General features: G+C 45.9%; 1 protein-coding gene across 1 annotated transcript in view; it reads right to left on the bottom strand.

Moving 5' to 3' along the window:
- LOC124615493 overlaps positions 1-19,250 on the bottom strand; it is a 368,325-nt gene that overhangs the window by 94,768 nt on the left and 254,307 nt on the right. The gene's annotated exons all lie outside the window — the stretch shown is intronic.

Raw genomic sequence — 19,250 nt, 5'->3', positions numbered from 1 at the left:
GTTATACTACTTACAGTGGATCCTTATGCAATTTGGAATTCTAGTGTGAGGTCTTGATAGATGTTTGCCTACTACACATTACGACCCTCTTCAACTGTCGGCGGTTTCTGTCGGTCAACAGACGAGGTCGGCCTATACGCTTTTGTGCTGTACGTGTCCCTTCACGTTTCCACTTCACTATCACATCGGAAACAATGACATAGGGATGTTCATGAGTGTGGAAATCTCGCGTATAGACGTATGACTCAATTGACACCCAATCACCTGACCACGTTCGAAGTCCGTGAGTTCCGCGGAGCTTCAGCTCTCTCACGATGCATCATGACTACTGAGGTCGCTGATATGGAGCACCTGGCAGTAGGTGGCAGCACAATGCACCTAATATGAAAAATGTATGTTTTTGGGGGTGTCCGGGTACTTTTGATCGCATAGTGTATATACACATCAAATGCAAGAACTAAGTTTTTTCTTTTCTTTTCTTTGTCAAAATTCCTGTTTTAATTATTGATGTCTGAAAACAACACCACGAAGCAGACTTGTTCTCTGATTCGCTTTGGAGTGACGAGAAAGGCATGCACGCGCGCACACACACCTGCCTGGCCACTGTGATCTGACCCACAGTTCCAGTATGCGTGACTATTCTGTGAGCTGGTCTGTACCCATGTTTAATTAGCTCATCTGACACCATGCGGGTTGCATACCCGCAAACTGGACCTGCTTCTCGTTTGCGACTGCTGTTTGTCGAGGGCGTTTGGTTCAACCATTGAGGGCCGACCCTTCTAGGTTGTCAGTAACACAATTTCACACTTGCTTCGACTGTCGACCGGTACACAAACTTAATTTACCACGACATTCTTTTCTAGGCTCTAATTAGTTTCCAAAATGTGTATTGTTGCTAGTTAAAACCAGTTAAGTTTTCAAACAGAAGTTGAAGTATACGGGTTCATTTTGGTACACGGTGACAAATTGCTGGAAACGAACCATAATACTATAAGCAGCAAAAAATATCATATGAACATATGGCTGGAAATGAGTTCCAAGGAGGTACACACACTTGAAGGCGAAGATAAAAGACCTTTGACACTGTCGGTTTCAATGACTGAAAGCACATATAAGAACATCCCTCGCACGTGGGAACGTTCTCTTTGTACTGGCATTGTAGTTCCACACTGAAGAGGGCAATAAGCTAGAGCACCGTTATCCAGTAACCACATTACGTTTGAGACCCCCAAACCTGCGCCACCCAACAGCGAAGCCAGGGTCACCTTGAAGAAGTGCAGATATGCCTCACCCGTGAGACGTTGTGGAAGTATGACTGTCTCATGGGGGGGGGGGGGGGGGTCGCCAATAATCCCTGCCCACACATTGAGATTGAACTGGTGTTGATGTTTCGCCCACCACTTCCCTTCTTTTCTGCCACGATATCACTGAGACTCCACAACAGACACAGCATTCCCTCTTACCTGGTGCGTTCTCGTGTGTGTTTTCAATCATTGGATCCTGTACTCTAACAGATCATTTGTCTCCATCTTCAAGTGTGGGTGCCTTCCCCGTAACGCATTTCCGGCCGTATGTCCATACGACATTTTTTGCTCCTCATCCTATCAGGGACTGTTTCCTGCAGTCTGTAACGATTTAGCGAAATCACACTATGTATAAACCATCTTTCATCACATAACCAAGGAATAGAAATATTTCTTTTTGATGATGATGTAAGTACTATAATCGAATATAATTCCGTAAATTCCACACATAAAAAAGTAAATAATATTTTCTTGGCAATTGATAACTGGTTCTCTGAAAATGGACAGTCACTGATTCTCGATAAAACACAATACATGCAGTACAGTGCTGCCCAACGTCAGACCACCACGAGCGCCTGGAACACTGGACCAGATTTATAATCTGAGGCTTTCCGTCCGTGATGCTGTTATATACAGAGATGTTGCTACGCTAGAAAATTTCAGCAAAAAGCAAGAAAGACCTTCAGAGGATCGAGGCCTTGTGCAGCGATTGGCAGTTGGCCATCAACATAAACAGGTGTAACGTACTGCGCATAAATAGAAAGATCCATTGCTGAATGATTACATTATTGCAGAACAATCATTGGAAACTGTTGCATCCATTAAATATCTGTTAGTATGCCTTCCGAGCAGTTTCAAGTGGGATTTCCACGTAAAACACAACGTAGATACAACAGATGCCTGATTGAGATTCATTGGACGAATCATCAGAAAATGTAATCCCTACTTACAAGGGGTGTAGCTTAAAAAACCCGCCTTCGACAAATACTTCATTTCATCAGTTTGGGATTCGTACTAGACAGGACTGATAGAGGGAACAGAGAAGATCCGCGTTTCGTCGCATGTCCATTTAACGAGCGCCAAAGCTTCACGAAGATGCTCAGCCAACTAGAGCGGCAGATGCTACAAGAGTGGGGTGATGCATCACGGTGTAATTTACTGCTAAAAAATGTAGAACACGAAGAGTAACTACACTCATGGTCAGAAATTAAGGATAATGCTGATACATGGTGAAACAACGCTCTGGTGGGCTGTTTGCGAGCTTAAATCACCTCGGGGTATGACCATGCGGTGCATTTGACCTGTGGTCGTCACACGGTGGCGCTGGCAGCAGTCCACATACGCAGAGGTGTGTTGGTGCATGTCAGAGTACGGTGCAGCGATTAAGTATGCAGACGTTTTCAGACGTGCTAATGGTGACTGTGTGTTGAAAATGGTTCAAAGAACACATACAGACGACGTTATGAGGGATAGAATACTAGGGCGACAGGAGGCTGGTCAAACACAGTAGGTACGTAGCACCAGGCCCTCCGTGTGCCACAAAGTGTGATCTCAAGATTATGGCAAAGATTCCAGCAGACAGGAAACGTGTCCAGACGCTACAGTACGGGACGTCCATAGTGTACAACACCACAAGAAGACCGATATCTCACCATCAGTGCTCGCCGACGGCCACAGAGTACTGCAGGTAGCCTTGCACGGGATCTTACCGCAGCCACTGGAACAGTTGTCTCCACACACACAGTCTACAAACGACTGAACAGACATGGTTTATTCGCCCGGAGACCTGCAAGATGCATTCCACTGACCCCTGGTCATAGGAGAGGCCGTAAAGCCCGATGTCAAGTACACAGTACATGGTCATTGGAACAGTGGTCCCAGCTTAAGTTCACGGACGAGTACAGGTATAGTCTGAACAGTGATCCTCGCCGGGTTTTCATCTGGCGTGAACCAGGAGCCAGATACCAACCCCTTAATGTCCTTGAAAGGGACCTGTATATGGAGACCGTGGTTTGATGGTGTGGGGTGGGACTATGATTGGTGCACGTACACTCATGCATGTCTTTCACAGAGGAACTGTAACAGGTCAGGTGAATCGAGACGTCATTTTGCACCAGTATGTCCGCCTTTTCAGGGGTGCACTGGGTCCCACCTTCCTCCTGATGGATGATAATGCATGGCCCCACTGAGCTGCCATCGTGGATGAGTACCTTGAAACAGAAGATATCAGACGAATGGAATGGCCTGCCTGTTCTCCAGACCTAAACCCCATCGAGCACGTCTGGGATGCTCTAGGTGGATGTATCGCTGCACGTCTTCAAACCCCTACGACACTTCAGAAGCTCCGACAAGCACCGGTGCAAGAATGGGAGGCTATACCCCAGCAGCTGCTCGACCACCTGATCCAGAGTATGCCAACCCGTTGTGCGGCCTGTGTACGTGTGCATGGTGATCATATCCCATATTGATGTCGGGGTATATGTGCAGGAAACAGTGGCGTTTTGTAGCATGTGTGTTTCGGGACGGTTTTCTCAACTCATCACCAATACCGTGGACTTACAGACCTCTGTCGTGTGTATACCCTATGCGCCTATCCTATTAGCGCCAGTTTTGTGTAGTGCAACGTTGTGTTGCACCACATTCTGCAATTATCCTTAATGTATGAGCATAGGTGTAGCTGCTGGTAATGATCAGTGCTGGCCTGGGCGGTGCTGTCGCTGCTGAGGTACTGGTTATTCTTAGAGTTTTACTGCCCCTGCTGATACATATCGATCAACAAATAACGCAGTAGACTAGTTCGGGAACGATCTATCGTATGAGCAGAAAAACTTCGCTTTCAAAATTATTTTTCCGTGCTGAATATTACAGAAGATAAAGAACAATGTACATTAAATATGCTATATCTCAGGAACCTTTCGGAACAGGATTTATGTGCATACGAAGATTTTTTTGCTTCAAATGATCGTTCTTGCCACATTCCTAAATACCGACCATTTATTCTGGGACACCCTGTATGACTCGAGGCAACGTAACTCATGAGACGCACATTATACCTAGTATACTAATCCAGTATTTGAGAATGAGAGAACTTAGAGGATGACAAACTTTACACACGATTTCAAACCTTCTTCTCGCTGACACTTTCAAAAAAATAATGAAAGGATAAAAAGTTTATCACTTACTACATTTTCGTTGTTCACGCTGTAGAAATTTCAGCGTCAGCACGACGTTCTAATTTATTACTCTCTATATTCTATTCGCAGCACATTTTGCAGATAGTGTCTACACTTACCACTGAATGTAGCTATCAAATTATATCATTGTACAACACATAGTTCAGGTCGGTTGGCTGATTTGGGGGAGGGGAGTGAACAGATAGGTCATCGGTCCCACCGGATTAGGGAAGGATAGGGAAGGAAGTCGGCTGTGCCTTTCAAAGGACCCATCCCGGCATTTGCCTGAGGCGATTTAGGGAAATCACGGAAAGCCTAAATCAGGTGGCCCGACGAGGGTTTGAGCCGTCGTCCTCCCGAATGCGAGTCCATTGTGATAACCACTGCGCCACCTCGCTCTGTCATAGTTCAGGAGACATAACCCCGCGGGGTAGCTCGCGCGGTCTTCGGCGCCTTGCCATGGTTCGCGCAGCTCCCCCCGTCGGAGGTTCGAGTCCTCCCTTGGGCGTGTGTGTGTGTGTGTGTGTGTGTGTGTGTGTGTTGTCCTTAGCGTAAGTTAGTTTAAGTTAGATTAAGTAGCGTGAAAGCCTAGGAACCAATGACCTCAGCAGTTTTGTCCAACACGAACTTACCACCACCACCAGGAGACATAACGTGATAAATATTGAAACGCGTGAAAAAATATCTTTTCATTAAAGTGGAGCATAAATTAACCACCCTATATCCACCTAGTGTTTCATGATGAGAGTAGTTTGCGACTTCCATTAATATTTAAACATTATTTCAAACATTTTCTAAATTTTTTCTCGCTTAGATGAGTGAAGCCAAATATTTAACATATTACCTCCTCATCGGTAGAATATTCAGATGGCTGAAGCCCTTTTATACGCAAGAGTTCGATTATTTAAAGAATTGAGAGGGGGTATGTTACCAATAACTTACGAAATCATGTAAATGTCGTATTTTTCTCTGAAGAAATGTATTATAATTGTAAAACCGACTCGTTCCTCACAAAAGTGAGAGGTCGCAATTATGATCAATTGAACATACAAGAAAGTAACGACTGATGAGAAACTACTACTACTACTACTACTACTACAACTGAGTCGACAAGGGTGTCAAAACTTCTGCTAGAGGAAATAGCCCAAGTACTCAAAGAACATTGTGGCGTCTCAGCTTAGAGAGAGAGAGAGGGGGGGGGGGGAGCGAAGATTCCGAACGGGCGTCTCCCAGCCTAACGAAGTGCGGCTTCCCAGAAAGGCAGCATCCAGCCGACCCGCTCAGCGTGATGGATGGTCTCGCCGCAGCAACACGAGCGACCGCCAACGGACGGCCACATTTCGCGGAGGCTCTTCCACCAGGTAACAAACGCACAGCTACGTAAGCGATTTATTTCCCCAGCCCGTGTGAGGAATTACAAACGGCCGCCGCCCTCCGGTGAATGGAGTGTGCTTGGGGAGCGGGAATCTCACTGTGGCGCCGGCTGACGGGGCGTCCAGCCCATCAGTCTCTGACACCTCCTCTCGTCTATCCAATTCTGTTAGTGAAGAGACTATGGGAGCAAGGGGGGCGGAATATATCCAATACAACCTCGACGGTGTTCACCTAACAAATGATTTTGTTCACGATCCATTTTCTTCTTCTATTTATAGGGAGCTGTCAACGGAATACGAGACAGATGGAAGAAAAGTAAGTAAACCGTTCACTGTTTCAGAAGTAACAGCCACAACTGCTAATACATACCTCACTGTGAGACAAGACGGTCAATGTCTTCACAGGAAAATGTTTACAGTTGCCTATGGAACCTTGGCGAAACGTCTGCAGTGTAGTCAAAACCACCTTGTCAACATGTGGGCGGGCAGCCCTTAAATATCCTCCATACAGTCCCGACCTCTCCCCGCGCGATTCCCATATTTTTTTGGAGCCCTGGAGAAAGACATTCGTGGCCGTCGATTTGCTTCGGACGAAGAGGTGCACGCCTGGGTACAATCATGATTCCGTACGCAATCGCAAACATTTTTCCATGAAGGCACTGACCGCCTTGTCTAACAGTAGCATAAAAGTATGAACAATTATGGCGACTACTTTTGAAATATTTTACTTACTATTTTCCATCTATCTCGTTTTCATTCGACTGTCCGTTATACATTGAAGCGCCAAAGAAACTGGTATGGGCATGCGGATACAAATACAGAGATATATAAACAGGCAGAATACGGCACTGCGGTCGGCAACGCCTATATAAAATAACAAATGTCTCGTGCAGATGTTAGATCGGTTACTGCTGCTACAAAGCCAGGGAATCAAGATTTGAGTGAGTTTGAACGTGGTGTTATAGTCCGCGCACGAGCGATGGGACAGAGCATCTCCGACGTAGCGATGAAGTAGAGACTTTCGCGTATGACCATTTCACGAGTGTGCCGTGAATATCAGGAATCCGGTAAAACATTAAATCTCCGACGTCGCTGCGGCCGGGAAAGGATCCTGCGATAACGCGACCAACGACGAGTCGACAGAATAGTTCAACGTGACAGAAGTGCATCCTTTCCGCAAATTGCTGCAGATTTCAATGCTGGGCCGCCAACAAGTGTCAGCGTGCGAACCATTCATATGCGCTTTTGGAGCCGAAGGCCCACTCGTGAAACCTTGCTGACTGCACGACATAAAGCTTCACGCCTTGCCTGGGCTCGTCAACACCGACATTGCCTGGTAGGACGAGTCTCGTTTCAAATTGTACCGAGCGGATTGACGCGTACGGGTATGCAGATAACCTCATGAATCCATGGAACCTACAGGTCAGCAGAGGACTGTTCAAACTGGTGGACGCTATGTAATGATGTGGGGCGTGTGCAGTTGGGAGTGATATGGGACCCCTGATATGTCTAGATACGACTCTAACAGGTGACACGTACGTAAGCATCCTGTCTAATTACCTGCATCCATTCATGTGCATTGTGCAATCCGACGCACTTGACGAATTTCAGCAGGACAATGCGACACCCCACACGTCCAGAATGGCTACAGAGTGGCTCCAGGAACATTCCTCTGATTTTAAACATTCCCGCTGGCCACCAAACTCTCCAGACATTAACATTATTGAGCATATATGGAATGCTTTTCAATGTGCCGTTCAGAAGAGATCTACACCCCTCGTACTCTTACGGATTTATGGAGAGCCCTCCAGGATTCATGGTGCCAGTTCCCTCCAGCACTACTTCAGACATTAGTCAAGTCCATGCAACGTCGTGTGGCGGCACATCTGCGTGCTCGAGGGGCCTTATACGATATTAGGCAGGTGTACCAGTTTCTTTGTCTCTTCAGTGTATATTCAGAGTGGCTCAATGGCTCAGTGCGTGAAAAACAGTCCAACAGGAGAGCCGGTAGCCGGTCCCAGAAGTTTTCCTTCACTTGTCGCTTCTTTCACTTCCGGCACTGGCTTGTATTTGAGGAAAATGCCAAGTCCACGATAACCTGAAGATCCCCCTACAATTCGGCTCACTACATATCGACTGAAGTAATTCAGCGAGTCGAGCTGTAAGGGGTCAGCCGCCAGCCAATCTTAGTTCTCTCTGTAGCGCCATGTGCTCCCCGTGTTGACCGTTTTGCAGGTCTAGCGTGGCTCCATTGCCCCCGCCAATGCAATATGTCAAACACAAAATTACTTCAATGGGAGTACAATGGCCTGAGGAAGGCAAGGTCACAGCACTGTGGTGTTCGAACCAACCTATTAGACCAGGACAGAATTACTTTTATTTCAATTCAAAATGAATTACATTTCAACTGAACCTGAATTTAGCTTAGCAACAGGAGGACAGCGGCACGCCATCTGCACAGCGTGTTTCATTCCACATTTCTTGTTTCGTATTATGTCAGTAACACATCAAAACTGAAGTCTAAAACTAAATAAGCAAACCAAAGAATTCAGCAATCACTCAAGCGAGCTCGCGTAGCAATTTTGATCATTCCGTAAGTGGTGGGATCACAGTAGATGTTCTTTAAATGATTCATTTTAGTAAACATTGTGCATCGTTTCTGAGGAAAAGACAATGAACTTGCCAGTGAGCAACGTAATGTAAGACAATATGTAATGTAATGTAATCACTGACCGAAAGTTTGGTTTAACAGAAAATTCTCTCAAACTGTAGAACGTACAAGTAACATTCCAGTGCTATAATCATCTACGCTGAAGTGAATCTGTGTCAAGACCCTGAACATACACGATCCAATCAACATTAATTTGACCACCGCCTACGTTCGAAGTCAACGTGTAATAACGACTCACGGACAACAGCTGGCAGCACTTGCAGTGGAGGGTATATAAAGCGTGTTGGAGGGAAGCAGAACACAATGCAGTCATTACCATAATACGGAAACTGGATTACTGGCTTTCTGGCTAACTGTGCAAGCATTTGTGAATGGCTAAGTTTGTAAACTACTCGCGTGCTGTCGAGGTTGAAGTATACTGTGCATGGCGAAATGGCACTATCCAAAACCGGCACCAGGCAACTGTGGTGCACCATGGGCCATACGTGATAGGTGTGAACGAAGGCTGCGGAGACGTGTACGGGTGAATAGATGTGCAGCTGTGGACCAACTGGCCGCTTAGGAGAATGAAGGGGCTACGAACAGTGTCCCCTCAAGGATCGTTCAGCAAACGCTGCAACGTGTGGGAATCTGCAGCAGGCGCCTGGTTCATGCACTTATGCTGACTGCTGTTCGTCGCGACGAAGGTTGGAATATGTACGCCGATACCGCAGCGCCGGCCGCTGTGACCGAGCGGTTCTAGGCGCTTCAGTCCGGAACCGCGCCGCTGCTACAGTCGCAGGTTCGAATCCTGCCTCGGGCATAAATGTGTGTGATGTCATTAGGTTAGTTAGGTTTAAGTAGTTCTAAGTCTGGGGAACTGATGAACCCGCCAGGTTAGCCGAGCGCGCTAACGCGCTGCTTCCTGGACTCGGGTAGGCGCGCCGACCCCGTATCGAATCCGCCCGGCGGATTAACGACGAGGGCCGGTGTGCTGGCCAGCCTGGATGTGGTTTTTAGGCGGTTTTCCACATCCCCCTAGATGAATACCGGGCTGGTCCCCACGTCCCGCCTCAGTTCCACGGCTCGCAGACATATGAACACTTCCGCACTATTCCATGGATTACACTAGTCGCGGACAGTTGGGGTACACTAATTCCTTCCGGGGGGGGGGGGGGGGGGGTTTATGGGGAGGCGGCAGGAAGTGCATCTGGCCACGCCCTTCAACTAACATTGCCACATCCGATTAACCATGCCGACCCTGCGTATCCGCGGGAAAAACGGCACAAGCAAAAGAAAGAAAGAAAGTGTAGGGAACCGATGACCTCAGATGTTAAGTCCCATAGTGCTTAGAGTCATTTGAACCATTTTTTGAAACCGCAACTGTATGTCCACTGAATCATGGCAAGTGGCGTTTTCAGATGAATCACGTTTTATGCTCCGTCAGACAGGTGGCCGTTGGTGTCTACGGCGTGGAACTTCTGAAAGCAAACAAATGGCTCTGAGCACTATGGGACTTAACATCTGAGGTCATCAGTCCCCTAGAACCTAGAACTATTTAAACCTAACTAACCTAAGGACATCACACACATCCATGCCCGAGGCAGGATTCGAACCTGCGACCGTAGCGGTCACGTGGTTCCAGACCCAAGCGCCTAGAACCGCTCGGCCACACCGGCCGGCGAAAGCAAACATCCTGCTGCAATGTTTGAAAGGGCCGAGGCCGGAGGAGGGAGCGTTATAGTCTGGGGAATGTGTTCGTGGCATTCCTTACGTGATCTCGTCATTCTGGATAGCACAATGGATCAACTTAAGTACGCACCTATAATTGAGGACCACGTGCACCTCTACACGCAGTTTGCTTTTCTTGGTACGATGGCATCTACCACCAGGACAATGCAACATGTCACACAGCTCGCAGTGTATGTGCGTGGTTGGAAGAGCAACAGAATGAGTTTACCATATTCGCCTGGCCACCAAACTACACTCGATTTAAACTCAGTCGAGAATCTGTGGGACCACATCGATCGGGCTGCACGCGCCATGGGTTAACACAATCGAGAAACCTAGAGCAGCTGGCCACGGCATTGGAATCGGCATGCTTCCACATCCCTGTCGGTATCTTACAGGCCCTCCTGCACAACTTGCAGCGCTCCGTGGTGCGAAAGGTGGATCTTCAGGCGATCACATAAATGTGACTGGAGCGTGTATAAAGAGATTACCTAACCAAGCACGATAGAGAAGGGTTCAATTGATCGTATTGTAAATTGCTTATGGTATGTTCTGTGTACAACAGATCTGAGGTAAAAACAAAATGCTAGTCAAGCTGAAGCCTGTTTTGATCATCAGAGTGTTCCACTAAGCATGATCTTGTGGAAGGTCGTACGACCTTGACTGTCTCCAACTAGTTAAACGGAGATGTACTGTTCAGCTTGGTACATTGTGGCACGTTTCAAACATGAAAAGCGTCCTTAGACTTGCAACTTACGCTAAGTACTATGAAATGTCGACAGCACGACAAGAGAGAGTGTCCTGAACCATATAATACGTAGTCTGACACAAACCCAAGACGAATCAGAGATGATGATAATCATTCGTAGTTCAGAAAGAAATGGATCCAGTTTGATTGTATTAAAAATTAAAACTGTAATTTCAACGGGACGGGGAAGTACTCGTGAAAAAGGAACAAAACGATCACCATTCCGAATGTTAGAGTCTATATCTATCACTGATTCTATGGTTCCAAACTAGACATTTGGTTATATAGACGGCAAGGGTTAACTGATTGTACAGCACGTCTGGTTAGACAGTAAATGGATACGGTGAAATAGAGTGCGTCATGCCCAGTACTAGGAACAGTTCAAATTATTACGTAACAAATTACGGACTTTCTGAAGTGCAACAATTTGAACGTATATTACATTTATCCTGTACACAGTTAAAGTTAATTGTTAATATGCACGTGTGTTGTTCCAGCTTTCCACAAAATTCTTGTTTCATTCTGGAATAAGCCACAACACTGGCTAACTATTTACAAAATGGTAACGTAGGATCGACATCCGTTCTCACAAAACCGGCAATGTTTAACATGCCACAGTCTGTACTTTACCCCCTAAGGAAAAAGAACTACTACTACTACTTGCGCGTGTTCCTTTAGAAACGTGTTACCTTAACTCATAATGCCATGAATATCCCTTGGCTCGTACGCACAAATATTCACAAAATCAGCGGGCTACGTGTTTCTCGGCCCGACTACATGGGACTCCCGACACAGCCAACGAAACATAGACACTCAGCAAACTAACTTGCCAAGCAAAGTGTCATTATCGCACATAAAATAACTCTGTATGTACGTGACAAATTTACTCGTGTTTTTTAGGACACAGCCTTCTGAAATACAATTTTTTGTCATTTGGATACGTTTCGTGATTTTGGTGCGATTTTTAGTGAAGTTTTGAAAATTTTTGATGTGGACATTATTATTGTTGTATCTCCAATACTGCACATGTTTTTGTTTTTTCTATTGTTTCACCAAAAAATCGTGTCATGTAAATCATAACATTACTAGGTGGAAATTTTTTGGTATACTGTAAGAAGTGATAAAATGTAAACCACAAAATTATCAGAAAAAATATTTTAGACGAAAATAAACCACTGTTTCATGTCTTGCGGATTTATTCAAACCAAAAACAAATAAGATAATGGAAAGGTTTTAATAACTGCGGTATAGTGAAATTTTTCAGCAAAGCGTTTTATGATAGTGACACTCGAACGTAATTTTTGCCTTTGAGCATAAAGCTCAACTACCTGAAGCACCGTAGAATGCAAAATAGGCCAGCTTCATAGATTCAAGTCCTTCAACTTTTTCTAAACTCCGCACAAAACATTCGACGTGCTCCACAGAATTAAACCTTCCTTCTAGAAACAACCTCTAGCTCATGGCTATGCCATTCTCCGCAGTATCCTTTCTCCAGGGAATTCTAGTTCAACTAGGTTTTGCTGTTAGTCACACGTTGTTGACCATGAAAACAGCATATTTCTTTATCAGAATGTAGGTAACACAGTGTACGTCATAAAAAAAGGCAACAATGTTTGCACGACTGCAGAGCAGTAATGTGGCGTGAATTAGATCCCTCAGCTGTGTCAGCGAGAAAATGCGCTGAAAGATCGTTTCTTTTCATTGTGTGCGCGCTCTTTTTGATTACAAGGCCTGACTAGACCACGACCTGTCTTGTGCCACACATTACAATCCCATACACTGAGGCTATGGCAGCGCAGCTCTCATACATGGTGTAGCCATCACGGAATTGTTCATGCGTGTGTATCTAAACACTTGAAAAAATCTTCAAGCATTGTGTTACACACGCTACCAAAACATGAGCAAGTTGGGGTATTAGTTGAAACAGTAGGTTTGCAGTCGCAAGAAGGCCGGATTTGAATCTCCGTCAGGACATCTGCACTTAACGTTTCCTGAGGTTTTTTTTACATTGATTAAGGTGAATGTCGGATGTTTTCTTTGAAAAAGGTAAGATCCATTTCCTTCCTTGTCCTATCAAGGCCTGCATTCTGTCTCTAGTCACCTCGTCACCAACGAGACGCTATACCCTTTATCCTTTTTTACAAGAAGAATGGTAAGTAAATATAAAAACGACATATTTCGTTTTTCAGTTGTAAGTGAAAGTACGAAGCTGTATTCTAACGTCCTCGAAATTAGAATTTTGTGCGTAAACGATTACGGTTGGACTGAAATACCGCTGTCTCCCCGTACCTCCTTCTAGAATCCGTGTGGCTAGTGGCTGTGAGATGAGTTTGGTCAGCTACTGGTGGTCACGTTTCTGTTATCATGTTTCCTTGAGGCTGGGATTTTGCAATGGCTGACCTGAAAGAGCAGAGAGTCTGAATAAAGCTTTGTTTAAAACTCGGGGAAAACCGCTTGAGAAACGCACCAAAAGTTCGAGCGCTTAGGCCGTCAACTGGCTTCACACCAGGAAATATTCAGGAAGTGAGTGAGGTGGTTCTGCAAGATCGCTGAGAGGCCATACAGAACATCTGCAACACGTTGGGAATACGTTATGGTACAAGTGAAGCTATGTCAGAGGAACTGAACGTGAGAATCATTAAGGCGACGACTGTGACACTACTGCATCAACACGATCAGAGGTACCACTGTGTGGAAGTACGCAGAGAACTAAGACTACGGCTTCAACACGGTCTAAACATTCTGTCATATGTTGTCACCGGTGACCGAAGTTGGTTTAATGCTACGACCGTGAAACTAGACAGCAATCGTCTCAACAAAAGAGTACTTCTTTACCTTGGCCAGAAAAAGCTCAACAAGTCAAGAGTAACAGTAAGTCCGTGTTGGTCCTTTTTTAGACACCAAAAGGATTGTTCATAAAGAGTTCGTCCGTACTGGTGAGGCGGTCAAAAACAGTACAGTCCTATCGCGACGCTCCAAGACGTTAGAGTGAGGACAGGAGAAAACTTTACAAAAGGGCGTGCAAATGACTAGGTACTCGACCATGGTAACACACGACCGCATTCGGCTTACGTTATTTACGAATTTTTGACTTAACGTAAATACAAAATGACGGTCGTTACATACACGCCGTACGCACCAGACCTAGCTCCATTTGACTTCTTCCTCTTCTCCGAGGTGAAAATCAAGAAGAAGGGGCGAAGAATTCAGACAGCGGAGCAGATTCAAGCGGAACTGCAGAACGAACTAAACACACTAACGGATAAATATTTTCAGCATGTACAGGGGTCGGACAAAAATATGGAAACACCGCGAGAAATGCATGCTTCAACATAAACGCAGATACTAGCCAAGTTCGCAGTTTTCGATGCTGCGTTAGACCACGAACACCCCTGTGCAAGTGTCGGTCGCGGTGTGTACAGTGTTCTGTGCAGTTGTGGGTGCATTATGTCGGGGCTATGCGAATTCGAACATGGACAAATCGTTGGTGCTCGTGCGGTTGGACGCTACCGTAACAACGGTAGCCGAAGTGTTTGGACCGCCAAGACGCATCGAATCGATGATTTACCCTGTATATTGGGAAAGCTGAGAAACATCATCCACTGAGTCATAACGTGAACGAAAGTGTGTCGAGCGATCGTGGCAGAAATGGCTCTGAGCACTATGGGACTTAACTGCAGAGGTCATCAGTCCCCTAGAACTTAGAACTACTTAAACCTAACTAACCTAAGGACATCACACACATCCATGCCCGAGGCAGGATTCGAACCTGCGACCGTAGCGGTCGCGCGGGTCCAGACTGTAGCGCCTAGAGCCGCTCGGCCACATCGGCCGGCAGATCGTGGCAGACACGTCAATGAAGAGGACTACGACGAAAAATAGGACGACAGCTGCAGAGGTCCCTGCAGTAGTGAGTGACGGACTCACGAACCCTGTCAGCATCAAGCATCACAAAGGGAGCTCCATAAGCAGGGAAATGCTGGGCGATATGGAATTCCAAAACAGCTCATCAGTGATGAAAGCGCCCGTAACAGGTAAACGTGGTGCCTAAGCCATAAAAGCTGGACTATGGAGCAGTGGAAGGAAGTCCGGTCGGATGAGTCTTCCTTCACACTGTTTCCAACTTCTGGCTGAATTCACGTTCTAAGAGTGAAACACGACGGGGATTCCATGACGATTTGGGCAGCCATATCGTGGCGTCCCATGGGCCTCATGGTTACTCTGCAAGGTCGCATGAGAATTACGTGATGATTTTGGCTTATCAGATCCATCCCACGGTAGCAGGATAGGGATATTTTGAACGTTTTCCGAGCTACAGCACGATAACACTTTGAACAACTCCGGCGTGCTGTGTAAAAACGGATGTGTACAGAGATTTTTTAATAACGTATCAACAAGAAACATTTACGAGAAAAAATATTTTAAGGGACTTATTCTTTATTTTGGAGTGAGTAACTCGTCCCCAAACTTTGTCCAAGTACTATCGATATAAACATTGCAATGACACTATTTGCAAGGATGGGCACTTCTAGGGTAAGCGTAGCTAATTCTGTAATAATCTAAATAGGCCTATGCGAAAGATCTGAATCAATGACTAGCCAATGACAGGTAGTGCAGTAACAATAGTACCAAACAGTAGGCAGTAAATATCCAACAACGCTTGATACTAACGTTTACTATAGTTGGTCACATATTCTGAAATCAGTTTTAAACAATTACACCTGATTTTATGGGTTTTTCCACCTTCCCCCCCCCCCCCCCCCCACCCCCCTCTGTAAATATTACTCCTTGTAAAGCAGTGAATATGAGGCGAACAGATTCCAGGGTTTTGAAACGTGCGCAATGGGTTTAGCTCACATCTTTGCACTTGAAGACGTCCTCACATATGCTTCGCCAAAGGGAAACGGGGAATAATAAAAATGACCGAGTCAACAGAATTTAAAATTACTCTGACATTACAAGTCCAGCATGTTACAGCAGCGCCGCACAACTTAGTATTAGAAAATAGTGCACCAGAAGAATAATGTACGGTTGTACAAACAAGAATGCCTACGATGCGTTGTAAGAGAATGTTTGCACGTGGCAAACTGAAACTCTCCGAAGACAGTTTGTGAGAGACTAGTTGGTTAAGAAGCGAATGGAAGACTGTGTTAATGAAGTGCCGAAGTATCAGTCTCCTGATTAAGAGACAATCCAAATATTCCGAGAACTGATTTAAGGAAACTGAAGCCACCAAATGGGTCACGATCATTACAAAGTAGAACACAAGAATACACTACTGGCCATTAAAACTGTTGCACCACGAAGATGACGTGCTACAGATGCTAAATTTAGCCGACAGGAAGAAGATGCTGTGATATGCAAATGATTAGCTTTTCACAGCATTCACACAAGGTTGGCGCGGCGGCAACACCTACAACGTGCTGACATGAGGAACGTTTCCAACCGATTTGTCATACACAAACAGCAGTTGACCGGCGTTGCCTGGTGAAACGTTGTTGCATGCCTCGTGTAAGGAGGAGAAATGTGTACCATCATGTTTCCGACTTTGATAAAGGTCGGATTGTAGCCTATCACGATTGCGGTTTATCGTATCGCGACATTGCTGCTCGCGTTGGTCGAGTTCCAATGACTGCTAACAGAATATGGAATCGGTGGGTTCAGGAGGGTAATACGGAACGCCGTGCTGGATCCCAACAGCTTCGTATCACTAGCAGTCGAGATGACAGGCATCTTATACGCATGGCTATAACGGATCGTGCAGCCACGTCTCGATCCCTGAGTCAACAGATGGGGACGTTTGCAAGACAGCAAACCATCTGCACCAACAGTTCGACGACGTTTGCAGGTGCATGGACTATCAGCTCGGAGACCATTGCTGCGGTTACCCTTGACACTGCATCACAGACAGGAGCGCCCGCGATGGTGTACTCAACGACGAACCTGGGTGCACGAATGGCAAAACGTCATTTTTTCGGATGAATCCAGGTTCTGTTTACAGCATCATGGTGGTCGCATCCGTGTTTGGCGACATCGCGGTGAACGCACACTGGAAGCGTGTATTCGTCATCGCCATACTGGCGTATCACCCGGCGTGATGGTATGGGGTGCCATTGGTTACACGTCTCGGTTCGCATTGACGGCACTTTGAACAGTGGACGTTACATTTCAGATGTGTGACGACCCGTGGCTCTACCCTTCATTCGATCCCTGCGAAACCCTACATTGTAGCAGGATAATGCACCACCGCATGTTGCAGGTCCTGTACGGGCCTTTCTGGATACAGAAAATGTTCGACTGCTGCCCTGACCAACACATTTTCCAGATCTCTCACCAATTGAAAACGTCTCGTTAATGGTGGCCGAGCAACTGGCTCGTCACAATACGCCAGACACTACTCTTGATGAACTGTGGTATCGTGTTGAAGCTGCATGGGCAGCTGTACCTGTACACGCCATCCAAGCTCGGTTTCACTCAATGCCCAGGCGTACCGAGGCCGTTATTACGGCCAGAGGTGGTGGTTCTGGGTACTGATTTCTCAGGATCTATGCACCCAAATTGCGTGAAAATGTAATCAGAGGTCAGTTCTAGAATAATATATTTGTCCAGTGAATACCCGTTTATCATCTGCATTTCTTCTTGGTGTAGTAATTTTAATGGCCAGTAGTGTACTTATACGTACAGGCGATGATTCTCCGCGACACAACATATGGCCTCACATGTTGAAGTTAACATTAGCAAAACCGACAAACTGCAGAGACGGATTCCTGACTGGGAACGGAAGACAAAAGGTCCTATGAACATGTGTCCGGAAATGCATAGTTGCCACGGTAGATGGTAATGAAAAATGACAGTTCCCTTGACCACGTGTTGTGTGTTTCTTGTGTGTTGCAGGCTGTGTGATTCACGCAACGTACTGTAAGCAGCAGAATGATACGGTATTCATGTCGGGAACAAGCCGAGATGTTGTTTGTGTACGGCCAAGCAGATGGAAACGGTCGAGAGGCCGCAAGGCTGTACCAAAACTAATACCCCCACAGACACCAACCACATCACACAATATTTCAACACCTTTTTGGGCGTTCGTGTGATCATCGATCCTTTCAGAGAGACAAACGTGCAGGGAGGCGGCGGACTATGCGCACACCAGATTTGGACGAGGATCTACAGGATATTGAGACGAATTCTAGCACAACCTCCAAAGCAAGTGGCACGCCAACATGGTGTGAGCCAAAGTACGATTATGTGTATCCTACACGATCACCACTGCTATCCCTACCACCTGCAATCCCATGGGGGCCACTTTGAACATCTGTTGTGACGTTGATGCGATGCAGCTCTGTACTGTGTTCCACGACAATTTATTGTCGTTGCACGCACACCGTCCATTTCCGGACACATGTTCGTGCGACTTTTATTGCTCTATTTCCAGTTAGGAATTAGTCCCTGCAGTTTGTCGGTTTTATTACTGTTGACCCTGTAGATTGCAGCGCGGAGAGGAGCATCCAATTCCTCTCACAGTGCTGACAAAAAGAGCTCCATAAATTCTTTTATGTTTTTTTGAAAGCCGAAGCTACAGGCCTCTATGCCCGTTTTGGAGCGAAAGAGACAACCACCGTAATGGACCGGGTACGGCCTCTTTATTCTTTTTTAACCATGGCAGATATTAAATGATTAAAATACGACTCAGCGCAGTTCACAGTAAAAACGTAATGGTAACTTCAGTTCTATTGCACTTGGGTATTTTGTGGGTAACATTCGGAGAATAGCATACAAGTGAATAAAAAAAGAGCCGAGGCCATCTGAATTGCACCGATTTCCTCCACTGCTGGTAGCAACAACGCGAGGAACGTTCTCAACGTGGACGAACTGTACAGGTTACTGCAAAAAATGAGATTCTGTCAGAGATCATTACGAAGAAAATTAAATCTGTCATTGTGACTATTAATGACACAATAGGCTATTCAAGTTACGCCGTCACTTGCCCTTCGCTGGTAACTCCAGTCGAAAAGAATATGCAGATTCTCCCTTGCATGGAGCTCAAACTCGGACTGGACATAAGGGGACAGGAAATCATTTGCGCGTTTCGTGAACGGCCCTTCCAAGCTCTTGGTTCAAGCGAAAAACTAAATCAGATAACCGGTACAGAGATTCAATCCGCGCTCCTCCTGTAGTACAACTTGAGATTTTCTAGAGTAACATGTTCCACTATAATCCTCTCAGACCGACGAAAGATGTTCGTGGCAGCTGAAAATGTTAAATAGCGGACTG

The sequence above is a fragment of the Schistocerca americana genome, chromosome 5 (assembly GCF_021461395.2).
Source record: "Schistocerca americana isolate TAMUIC-IGC-003095 chromosome 5, iqSchAmer2.1, whole genome shotgun sequence".
Taxonomy (NCBI): domain Eukaryota; kingdom Metazoa; phylum Arthropoda; class Insecta; order Orthoptera; family Acrididae; genus Schistocerca; species Schistocerca americana.
This window is presented reverse-complemented; position numbering and strand designations above follow the sequence as displayed.